We start from the raw sequence: 12,787 nt of genomic DNA, 5'->3' as shown, positions 1-12,787 counted from the left end.
TTGCAATAAAGCTTTCAATGAATATTTAAATTTTTCTAGTCCAGTTCTAATCAAACAAGCTTTATCTTTATGCCACTGTGGAAAACTTTGATCACCCGGGGACATACTTAACGAAGCTTTCACATGAGTATAAAATTGTCTAGCCCCATATATCCCGAGGATGTGACAATCAGGGAAGCTATTAGGTCCATTGGAATCTGTAATTCATAGATTTTTTGAAAAATCGTGTGATTTAGTTTTCACCGGGACATTCCCAGGTGAGCTGCCGTGTGAGTGCTTGATACACATTTAGAGGGAGCTGAGTTTCGCTGCATAGGCAGTACATTTTATGCAGTATGAAACGCGCAATATCACAAGCATCAAAGGGCAAGGATAGCCGATCGTGGTAGGTATTTTGTATTTTTTATTGATTTTTAGTGTGTATTTAAAAGTATTCTTGTTTATCAATGAGTCTAAATATAATTTTGGCTTACAATCAGATGTGTAACCTACCCACTTGAGCAGCGATAGATTATTACACAGTTCCTAATATAATTGTCATTAAAAGGCGACATATATTATTTGTACTTTGGTATAAATATACATCATTTAGTGTTGCCATCAGAAAGAGTTGCCTAACTGGATGTCTTGAAAAATTGTAGCGATAAGACAAACATAAGCTGAGTTTACCAGTAAACCACGAGGGATCTTATAAGAATATATACGAATGAAAGCCAGGGATGGGTTCGATTACTTTTAAAAGTAATCGATTAAATTACAATTACTTTGGATTTTAAAAGTAATCGATTAAAAGCTGATTACAGACATTTTTTAAAGTAATCAATTACATCTGATTACTTTTCCTTCATGTAATCATGATTACTTATGATTACTTTAGATTACCTTAAGTTGTACTTTTTTGTTTAATATTCAAGGACAACGTCATGTTTTTATTCTTCCTTTTTTAAAATATCCTTAATATTTTTAAGGTAGAATTCAGACAAAGTTTAGTTGTATATGTCTTTATATAGATGCATGAGATTTATTTTATATCACCTGATTTCTATCTTTAAACAAGTAAATGTCTTGTTACTGTTGAGAGAATTAGAAAAAAGAATTTATCATAGTTTTTTTTATAGATAAAACTGGACATAATTTTAGGTAAGGATAAAGGGATTTGATAGGGAACTGTTACACAAGTAATTGACCTTCTTGACAAGTGAAGGACTTTTCAATGAAAGTGCCAATTATAAGATGTTTGTACTGGAATTAACACGTGGACTGGACAAGCATGGATAGTTCAATAATTAATATTACCCAAGCTGACCCAGCCTTATATGACTAATTAATTCACATTACCTCTTTATGTACACTGTAAATCAAAGAAAGGGAATTTCAGAATACGTTTCTATTATAAAGAAACATTTGCTTAAAAAAAAAAATTTCAAAGATTAACGGGGAAAGCAAATTGTTGCATTACACACATGTTCATTAATTGAGACAAAAATAAATCAAACTTTTAAAATGATCCTGTAGTAATTTGCTATCACTATATACATATATCTTGTCAAAAACAGCGAATTACAAAGCTGCTAAAGTATTTTGAAATGACTACTGAATAAAGCAAGGAACTGAGAGAATTTACTCATTGCCTGGACAATGGACTTGAATATATTTAAACATTTCTGGAGGCATTAGAAGAGGATATAATTAAATATAGCTTATGGTTTTGTAATAATTTTTAAAAAAAAGTTTTGCACACTGAAAAATATTCACTGAAAATCATTAAAAATCATGATTTTTTAAACTTTGTTTTAATAATTGTAATCATAAAGTAATGAAAAAGTAATCATGATTACAGGACTTTTTTCAGAGTAATCGATTAAATTACGATTACATGTAATCAGAAAAATGAGTGATTAGTGATTACTCATGCGATTACTTGGCAAATTGTAATCGATTGCAGCTGATTACGATTACTGATACGATTACCCCATCCCTGATGAAAGCATGAAGAAATGTGTGCGAATGTGAGTGTGTTTATGAAAAAAACTATAGAAAGTTTTCTTTTGTAAATAAAATTCTGTTTATTGGGTAGTTTTGGTGAATTGGCGCTCAGCCACGTTTCAGAGAGGAAGATTTATTTAAATATGACAAAATATTTTTCACTCTTATCTCCCCTCGAAAGACTAGAAATCCACAGTCTCAAGATAGAAATTCACAAAGGCTATCCTTTTATTAAATTGCCCTTAAATTTCATTAAAGAAAAAGGGCCTTGAACAAAAATAGGATATGCACACTTTTTTTCCTTTTAAACTGGTGTCGAATTGCACACTGGTTATTGACAAGGAGGAACAGTTTTGTCCTTCACTTCATCGCAGTGCCAGACAACTCACCGAAAGACAGGTCACCGACAAAACTGAAATTCGCCGAATGGACAATTCACTGACAATAGTGTCGGTGAGTAGAAATTCACGGACGTTTTTATAATAATTGTTAGATGTCGTGTTAAGTATTCAGATTTAATACCGCATATTTGAGTTCATCTCACAGTACAATATGCGCCGTTATCTAAGCTCTATCCTTTTATTATATGTCATCATTCACCTCCTTTTTGTGGAAAAACTAATAAATGTGATGAGCCGGAATTTATTTATCCATCCATACAGTGTCGGTACTTAGTCACCAGGTTTACGGGTTATCTCCCCTTTTCTATGAATCAATGAAAGTGAAAGGTGGGTGATGAAAGTATCCAATTTATTTTTTGTGTTATGAAATATTTTATCATAATTTTCAGTTTTAAAGGTTAAGTTTCAATCAAAGAAGTAAAACGGATTATCTTATTAACATTAATATTGCTCGATGGCAAGTATTTTATTGGATTGAAACAGATCGATTTGCCACCCGTCCATGCTTTAAACTCTGGCACATGGTACAAGAAATTACAATGTGGTAATAATAGCCAACTTCATCAGCAGATTTTGAATGAAGAAAAGCGTACTAATTGAAATAATATTTAAACAAAATAAGCTAATGTAAAAATAGGTTTGAACTTCAACTTCATTCGGTCCATGTTATTCAAGGTCATTGGTCAATAAACATCCGCACACATGGTGGCCTATATTTAGTTACTTAGGTCTCTTAGCCTATCTTTAGGGGATTTAAAATGGGAATATCCATAATTATAGTTCTTACAGTATGAGTATACTTTTGTAACTTATGGTTTGTTGCATTTATCAATTTTATCTAAAATATTGAGTGATAACAAAAATAAATAAATAAATGTTCCAGGATAGGGTTACACTAGCTGTGCCATAAAAGTCTACCTTTTTCCTTAAAACAGTAAATTAAAAAAAAAAACAGATTGAGAAGTTATCAAAGTTGGATAAAGCTTTAGAAATGTTATTTATAGCTAGATTCACAGAGGGACAGAACCCTAATTAAAGTATATAAATTTCAATCAAGGCCATTAATCTTTAAAAAGGTCCAAAGAGAGACATGAAAGATATGCAATTGCGACAAACGCAGTAATCAATTGTGAAATAAAATAGTTTGAAGTAAAAAAACAGAACATGTTATGGTGCTTTTGAATGTAACATTACAGTAATGCATTGTATGACATGAATTATAATTATGCATTGTATTATATGAATGAAACATCAAGTAAGTTGTGTATTTGTTTATACATATTTACAGTTGTACATATGCTATATGACAAAACTCAAGGTAAGTACGAATGATGACTAAATAGATTTTGAGTCAAAAAATTCAGTTGGATGGAAGCATTACAATGAACGATTCAGGCTGTAAAATCTGGGGGGCATACCCGGCATAGGTAACATGCACCAGAGTTGTGTACATTGTCTGTCAAATCCACATAATATGTATATTAGAACCAGCAGCATCCTTACCTAATCGGATAACACTTCTCTAAGGGGCTTGACATCGAGGACAACTTCAGACTCAACAAGAACAATAACAATGTGTGCATAGTAATTTAGGACCTCAATGGTTCATTAGTAACAGTTGATATAGATAGGATTCTCCAAATTTTATTTTAATTAACTACATGTAGATATCTAGCAAGGCTAACTACTATTTTGCTGGTTAATATATATTAAAGGGTTTTGATTAAGTAAGATGGGGTCAAAGGCATGTTTCGCATATATATTCTGTGTTGTCATTTTGGTTTAGTTAAAATTATACTGAAAAGAAATTAAAGAAGGTGGGTCTGCTCATTCATTTTGAAGCTGTCTCCAGTGTACATGAGCATAATCATGAATTTCTCTAACAGCGCCTCTACCTTAATTGAGAAGGTTTGATGATGACACAATATAAACACATCATTTAAAGGGGCTGGGTGGTTGTGGCCATTTATAGACTATTTTGATCTCCGTGAGAAGAAGAGCTCAATGTAAAGATATAACAAAATGATCAAATTTAAAACTAAAATTTATTAAATTTTTCTTTGCCAAATCATAGTTGACAGTTTAAGATATCATATCCCAAAATTTAAATTATATCTGGTGGTTAATAATTGTTGACCTCCTAGCTTCCTTAATGTCTTCTCACCCCTTACCTGCAAAAAGGCCATGTGGGTTATATACCGGTAGTTGTGTTTAGTAAATGAAAAGTTTCGTACCATCTTAAGTTAACATGAAAAATCAAGTAAACTTATTTTACTAATTTATTTATTGTTTCACAAATGTTGATTACATTCTCAGAGATTATTTCAGCATGGGCTTGTAATTCCTGACAATGTTCTAAAAATATGGGTCTAGTCACTTGTTAAATATTTATACAAGGAGAGAACTTTGGGTATTTAAATATAATTCTACAAATAAAAGACTATAAAAAGAAATTAAATAATGATAATTTAAAGGCTAATTGAAGCACTGTAAATAAATAAATAAATTAGGAAATTACCATAATTAACATTTATTCCTTTGAGTTATCTTTCTCATTGGGGAAAGTGAACCTTAAAATATATAGGAATTGCAACTTAATTTTCCTGAACTTTTACCAATTTTACTCAAGTTATTCAATTTGGCATAGAGAATGAGGGACAATTTACAGAGTTCTTCAGGTGCTAGTCAATGCAGGCTCATTTGAATACAGCTCACAGTGCTGGTATTTTCTATGTATTTTCCTTATGGCACATGCTGTATGAATGGTCATGCAATAATAATAAATAAATCAATAATAATAATAATAAAAAAATGAAATTAAAATAAAAAGGGTTATAATGGGGCTTTATGTCAGTGTTGGTTTCTGCTGCATCTCTAAGTTATGAAATAAAAAGATTTGCTATTTCACACAGATAAAAGTTGCTTTAGTTAAAATTTTATATTCACAGTTTTTAAACTCACAAAGGGTACATTGTTTAGGTAACTAGTTTTCTTTATCACTAAAACACTAAAGGCGAGATTACCTAACTTCCTAACAGATAGTGGGGTAGGGGTAGACATATTGTTCCACAGGCTAGGTTACAATCTAATCCATTTCCTACAATATTTTCCTTTTAATAGTATGAGCTTGCTGTTGGAAATTAAAACACATATACATATCTCAGGGGCATTTTCCCATTGAAAATATCAGTTCAAACCCAGTTGCCATTTGCATGTTATATGATAGGTGTTTCTCCCTCATCTAAGCAGTTACATGTAGCATAATTATTAAACTTTACTTTACGCATTTATCTCATATGGGATTAAGATGCATTAGTTGGTGCATATATATGTACATGCAATTTACATCCATGCATTAGCTAGTGGGTACAAATACAGGTTAGCTAGGGGATACAAATACAAGTCCACATGTGTGTAGGAGTTAGAGATTCATAGTTACTGTACTAAGATTAGATCAACTTCTCCAGCATTTTAGGGTATTAGATAAAGGATAGGTTTCCACTGACTAAGTATATTAATTTTCATGCTCTCTATCATATATCCATTTTCTACATACCCTATTCCATAGCATATTTTTGCGGGGTGGGGGTGGGGGGGGGGCTTAAGGTGTTATAAGATTATGCATTTGGATAGAGCATCAGCTGGGAAGGGGTTTAGAATAAAGGATTTAGTCATATGTGCCTTCAGTGTATGCTACAGTCTAATTACATTTACAAATGAGCGGTAAATACAAAGTCCTCTATTGTGTGTCTTGGTTTGAAAGGTACTTATTATATACAAGATTTAATCAATTTTAAATGACCCTTGGAAGAGCTTGTTTTCGAAAATAAGTGGTACATGTATAACATCATTCCCTCAGAACTGGCAAGCTACATTACCAAATATCACAAAACATACTGCAGTTTACAAATTGGGAATGTGAACACTTTTAAAATTATTGTCCCAATTTGTAAACTGCAGCATGTTTTGTGATATTTGGTAATGTAGCTTGCCAGTTCTGAGGGAATGATGTTATACATGTACCACTTATTTTCGAAAACAAGCTCTTCCAAGGATCATTTAAAATTGATTAATTCTTGTATATAATAAGTACCTTTCAAACCAAGACACACAATAGAGGACTTTGTATTTACCGCTCATTTGTAAATGTAATTAGACTGTAGCATACACTGAAGGCACATATGACTAAATCCTTTATTCTAAACCCCTTCCCAGCTGATGCTCTATCCAAATGCATGATCTGATCACACCTTAAGCCCCCCCCCCACCCCGCAAAGATATGCTATGGAATAGGTTATTAAAATTACAGACTTCTAAATCTTTTTAGGCCAATAAGGCTGTAGAAAATGGATATATGATAGAGAGCATGAAAATTAATATACTTAGTCAGTGGAAACCTATCCTTTATCTAATACTGTACCCTAAAATGCTGGAGAAGTTTATCTAATCTTAGTACAGTAACTATGAATCTCTAACTCCTACACACATGTGGACTTGTATTTGTATCCCCTAGCTAACCTGTATTTGTACCCACTAGCTAATGCATGGATGTAAATTGCATGTACATAAATATGTACCAACTAATGCATCTTAATCCCATATGAGATAAATGCGTAAAGTAACGTTTAATAATTATGCTACATGTAACTGCATAGATGAGGGAGAAACACCTATCATATTACATGCAAATGGCAACTGGGTTTGAACCGATATTTTCAATGGGAAAATGCTCCTGAGATATGCATATGTGTTTTAATTTCCAACAGTAAGCGTATACTATTAAAAGGAAAATATTGTAGGAAATGGATTAGATTGTAACCTAGCCTGTGGAACAATATGTCTACCCCTACCCCACTATCTGTTAGGAAGTTAGGTAATCTCGCCTTTAGTGTTTTAGTGATAAAGAAAACTAGTTACCTAAACAATGTACCCTTTGTGAGTTTAAAAACTGTGAATATAAAATTTTAACTAAAGCAACTTTTATCTGTGTGAAATAGCAAATCTTTTTATTTCATAACTTAGAGACGCAGCAGAAACCAACACTGATATAAAGCCCCATTATAACCCTTTTTATTTTAATTTCATTTTTTTATATTATTATTTATTTATTTATTATTATTGCATGACCATTCATACAGCATGTGCCATAAGGAAAATACATAGAAAGTACCAGCACTGTGAGCTGTATTCAAATGAGCCTGCATTGACTAGCACCTGAAGAACTCTGTAAGGTGTCCCTCATTCTCTATGCCAAATTGAATAGCTTGAGTAAAATTGGTATAAGTTCAGGAAAATTAAGTTGCAATTCCTATTTTAAGGTTCACTTTCCCCAGTGAGAAAGATAACTCAAAGGAATAAATGTTAATTATGGTAATTTCCTAATTTAATTTTTTATTTACAGTGCTTCAATTAGCCTTTAAATTATCATTATTTAATTTCTTTTTATAGTCTTTTATTTGTAGAATTACATTTAAAAACCCAAAGTTCTCTCCTTGTATAAATATTAAACAAGTGACTAGACCCATATTTTTAGAACATTGTCAGGAATTACAAGCCCATGCTGAAATAATCTCTGAGAATATAATCAACATTTGTGAAACAATAAATAAATTAGTAAAATAAGTTTACTTGATTTTTCATGTTAACTCAAGATGGTACGAAACTTTTCATTTACTAAACACAACTACCGGTATATATACTGAAAGGAAAAAGAAACGCATAATAGCGGAATAGCGAAAAATATTAATCTATGTGGCCGAAAATTATGAAAATTGGTCAGATGTGTATTTTGGTTACTATGCATTAAAATTGCTGGTCAAAATTACTCATCCATGAAATGTATGGCGTCACGTAGGGGAAGTGATAAAAAGCCAAATACACGGGCATGTTGATGATGACAATTTTGTGATAACATTTTGTAGTACCAAGCGATGCATTAGAGTTATAGACATCGTTTTCCGGTATTTGTAGTCTGTATAAATTTCTTGCAATCATGGTATGGCTGACGGAAGTTACACTGGGTCCATTAATTGAATTGCGTAAGTGAATAAAAAGGCAACAACATGTTGCTGTGCAGTTTGTTTTTAAATTTTCAACCAAAAATGTTTTTTCGGTTGTCAGAGAGTAACTTCAAAGATTTCCAACCAACCATGACGGTGACGTTGGCGCGTAACAACGTCACACCAAGACAGGGCTTTTCATCATGCTACCTCGGTTATTGTCAAGTCATTACCACAGACATCGATATTTTTACAGCAGACAGTCATACTCATATTTTCACCCTAATACTGACAGGAACTCTCTGCTCTAATTTGGTACGCAAGCTTGGCAACTTTACGTTGATTTTTACTCTCACACGCGCACGTACGCGCCGTATGCGTCATGTTTTTAGCATGTTCACACTGAGAAAATGTAGCCAGTGTTTGTCGAGACTTCCTTACAAACATTCACGTGTACCAAATCAGCTAGATTCTGTAAATTCTATCCTAAATCGAAAATTCGTGGGATTCATTTGGCGGGGGGATTTGTTGGCTTTGGAATAACACAGCTACTCTCAACCATTAAGACTATCATCGGAAGGCTTGAATGATAATTCTTTGAGAAAGATAAATGCTCTGGTGAACTCAATGTACAAGAAAATCAAGGTTGTTACTAATGCGCAAGGTAGATGATGAGAATTTTTATTTTAATTTTGGGGGGTATCGACATATCAATTTCAATAACTCAGGAATTATCAGTCAAAGTCACACAAAATTTCGGTTACTTGTTGTTTAAAGTTGGATTAAATTGTTTGATAACAAAACTGGAAAACATATTGGAAATAAAAGTTTTAATTTTATTCAGAAGTTTATTATGCGTTTCTTTTTCCTTTCAGTATAAGATACATGGCCTTTATGCAGGTAAGGGGTGAGAAGACATTAAGGAGGCTAGGAGGTCAACAATTATTAACCACCAGATATAATTTAAATTTTGGGATATGATATCTTAAGCTATCAACTATGATTTGGCAAAGAAAAATTTCATAAATTTTAGTTTTAAATTTGATCATTTTGTTATATCTTTACATTGAGCTCTTCTTCTCACGGAGATCAAAATAGTCTATAAATGGCCACAACCACCCAGCCCCTTTAAATGATGTGTTTATATTGTGTCATCATCAAACCCTCTCAATTAAGGTAGAGGCGCTGTTAGAGAAATTCATGATTATGCTCATGTACACTGGAGACAGCTTCAAAATGAATGAGCAGACCCACCTTCTTTAATTTCTTTTAAGTATAATTTTAACTAAACCAAAATGACAACACAGAATATATATGCGAAACATGCCTTTGACCCCATCTTACTTAATCAAAACCCTTTAATATATATTAACCAGCAAAATAGTAGTTAGCCTTGCTAGATATCTACATGTAGTTAATTAAAATAAAATTTGGAGAATCCTACCTATATCAACTGTTACTAATGAACCATTGAGCTCCTAAATTACTATGCACACATTGTTATTGTTCTTGTTGAGTCTGAAGTTGTCCTCCATATCAAGCCCCTTCAAGAGATGTGATATCCGATTAGGTGAGGATGCTGCTGGTTCTAATATACATATTATGTGGATTTGACAGACGATGTACAATTCAACTCTGGTGCATGTTACCTATGCCGGGTATGTTCCCAGATTTTACAGCCTAAATCGTTCATTGTAATGCTTCCATCCAACTGAATTTTTTGACTCAAAATCTATTTAGTCATCATTCGTATTTACTTACCTTGAGTTTTGTCATATAGCATATGTACAACTGTAAATATGTATAAACAAATACACAACTTACTTGATGTTTCATTCATATAATACAATGCATAATTATAATTCATATCATGCAATGCATTACTGTAATGTTACATTCAAAAGCACCATAACATGTTCTGTTTTTTAATTTAAAACTATTTTATTTCACAATTGATTACTGCCTTTGTCGCAATTGCATATCTTTCATGCCTCTCTTTGGATCCTTGTTAAAGATGAATGGCCTTGATTGAAATTTATATACTTTAATTAGAGCTCTGTCCCTTTGTGAATCTAGCTATAAATAACATTTCTAAAGATTTATCCAACTTTGATAACTTCTCAATCTGTTTTTTTTTTCAAATTCACTGTTTTAAGGAAAAAGGTAGACTGGTATGGCACAGCTAGTGTAACCCTATCCTGGAACATTTATTTATTTATTTTTGTTAAATGTCACTCAATATTTTAAATAAACTGATAAATGCAGCAAACCATAAGTTACAAAAGTATACTCATACTGTAAGAACTATAATTATGGATATTCCCATTTTAAATCCCCTACAGATAGGCTAAGAGACCTAAGTAACTAAATATAGGCCACCATGTGTGCGTATGTTTATTGACCAATGACCTTGAATAACATGGACCGAATGAAGTTGATGTTCAAACCTATTTTTACATTAGCTCATTTTGTTTAAATATTATTTCAATTAGTACGCTTTTCTTCATTTAAAATCTGCTGATGAAGTTGGCTATTATTACCACATTGTAATTTCTTGTACCATGTGCCAGAGTTTAAAGCATGGACGGGTGGCAAATCGATCTGTTTCAATCCAATAAAATACTTGCCATCGAGCAATATTAATGTTAATAAGATAATCCGTTTTACTTCTTTGACTGAAACTAACCTTTAAAACTGAAAATTATGATAAAATATTTCATAACACAAAAGATAAATTGGATACTTTCATCACCCACCTTTCACTTTCATTGATTCATAGAAAAGGGGAGATAACCCGTAAACCTTGTGACTAAGTACCGACACTGTATGGATGGATAAATAAATTCCGGCTTATCACATTTATTACTTTTTCCACAAAAAGGAGGTGAATGATGACATATAATAAAAGGATAGAGCTTTGATAATGGCGCATATTGTGAGATGAACTCAAATATGCGGTATTATAATTAATTTATTCAAGATTTATTCAAGATTGTTTGGGCGAAGGCTTAAAAAACGTGACACAGTGCGTGTACAGTTATACATCAGTAAATGTTCTGACTGATTAATTTAAAATTAGAAATTTAAAAATTTAAATTTATTTTACCCCCCCCCCCGGGCAAACGAAGTTTAAAGGAATCACCTTGTCCGTCTGTCTGTCTGTCCGTCCGTCTAGCTGTGCAAACGTGTCCGGTCCATATCTTTTTTACAGAGGAACATTAGAATCTACTACTCCAAACGAAGATTGCCCATGGTCTAAGGGTGTGTCACGATCTTGACCCAAGGTCATTTGAGGAAGTTCAAGGTCACTGAAGAAAAAGATTCATAATTCGTGTGCGGTCCATATCTTGCTTATGGATAAACTTGGTAGGTTCTCATTTCACACGAACATTGTACATTATTAAAGGGTGTGTAATGACATTGACCCAAGGTCATTTAGGGAAGTTCAAGGTCACTGGAAGAAAAATTTCATAATTCGTGTCCGGTCCATATCTTTCTTATGGATAGACTTGGTTGGTACTAATTTCATAAAAAGATTGCTAATAACCAAAGGGTGTGTCATGACCTTGACCCAAGGTCATTTGGGGAAGTTCAAGATCACTGGAAGAAAAATTTCATATTTGTTCCCGGTCCATATCTTTCTTATAGATAAACTTGGTAGGTTCTCATTTCACACGAAGATTTCTCCTGTGAAAATTTTCGCTCTTTTAGGCGCTCTAATTTTTTACCCCTATATAGCGCCATTTTGAATACAGAAATCGAAAAACAAAAACCGATGTGCAACTTCAATCCTTCTGTTATCTAAAACCAGTAAAATATCTGCTCCAGCTTTTGTGGTCTCTGAGCCTTTATCTGGAAATGAAAGCTTATTATTATTTTTCGTTTAAAGGGAAATAACTCATCAGCGGAAATAATTTTTTTAAATGTTAGACAGCATTCTGATAGAATTTATTACCATCTATAATGTCTGAAAATATGAGCAAAATCCATTGAGAAATGATTGAGATATGAGGCTTCAAAGTTGGCTTCTAGGAAGTAGAAAAAAAAAATAATTAGAGAAAAGCTCGTTTATAAAGCAACGAGTAGGTCTTTCGTCCTGTGTGACTGGAAGTTACCTTTAAGTCAAAAAATGAGAAATGACATTTCCCATGATTTAAATACTCTAAATCTATGTCGATAATTGCAAAAGTAAGCTATTTGTAGCTAGTTCCGGTTCAACTGTAAGTGACGACAACGGACGCAAAATCATGTTTTCTGCTTCCGGTGAAACGTATAACCTAGAAAGTGTCAAAAATATAAAAAATATGCACTTTTTATAACTACTTCCGATTTGCCGGAAGTGACGTCATTAGACTAGTTTTGATGATGTCACTAGCTGCCACTCAGTATTTTGAACAATTT

This window comes from Saccostrea cucullata, unplaced genomic scaffold (genome assembly GCF_032062105.1).
Source record: "Saccostrea cucullata isolate Sc308-1 unplaced genomic scaffold, CSIRO_AGI_Scuc_v1 ctg365, whole genome shotgun sequence".
In the NCBI taxonomy this organism is placed as follows: Eukaryota; Metazoa; Mollusca; class Bivalvia; order Ostreida; family Ostreidae; genus Saccostrea; species Saccostrea cuccullata.
This window is presented reverse-complemented; position numbering follows the sequence as displayed.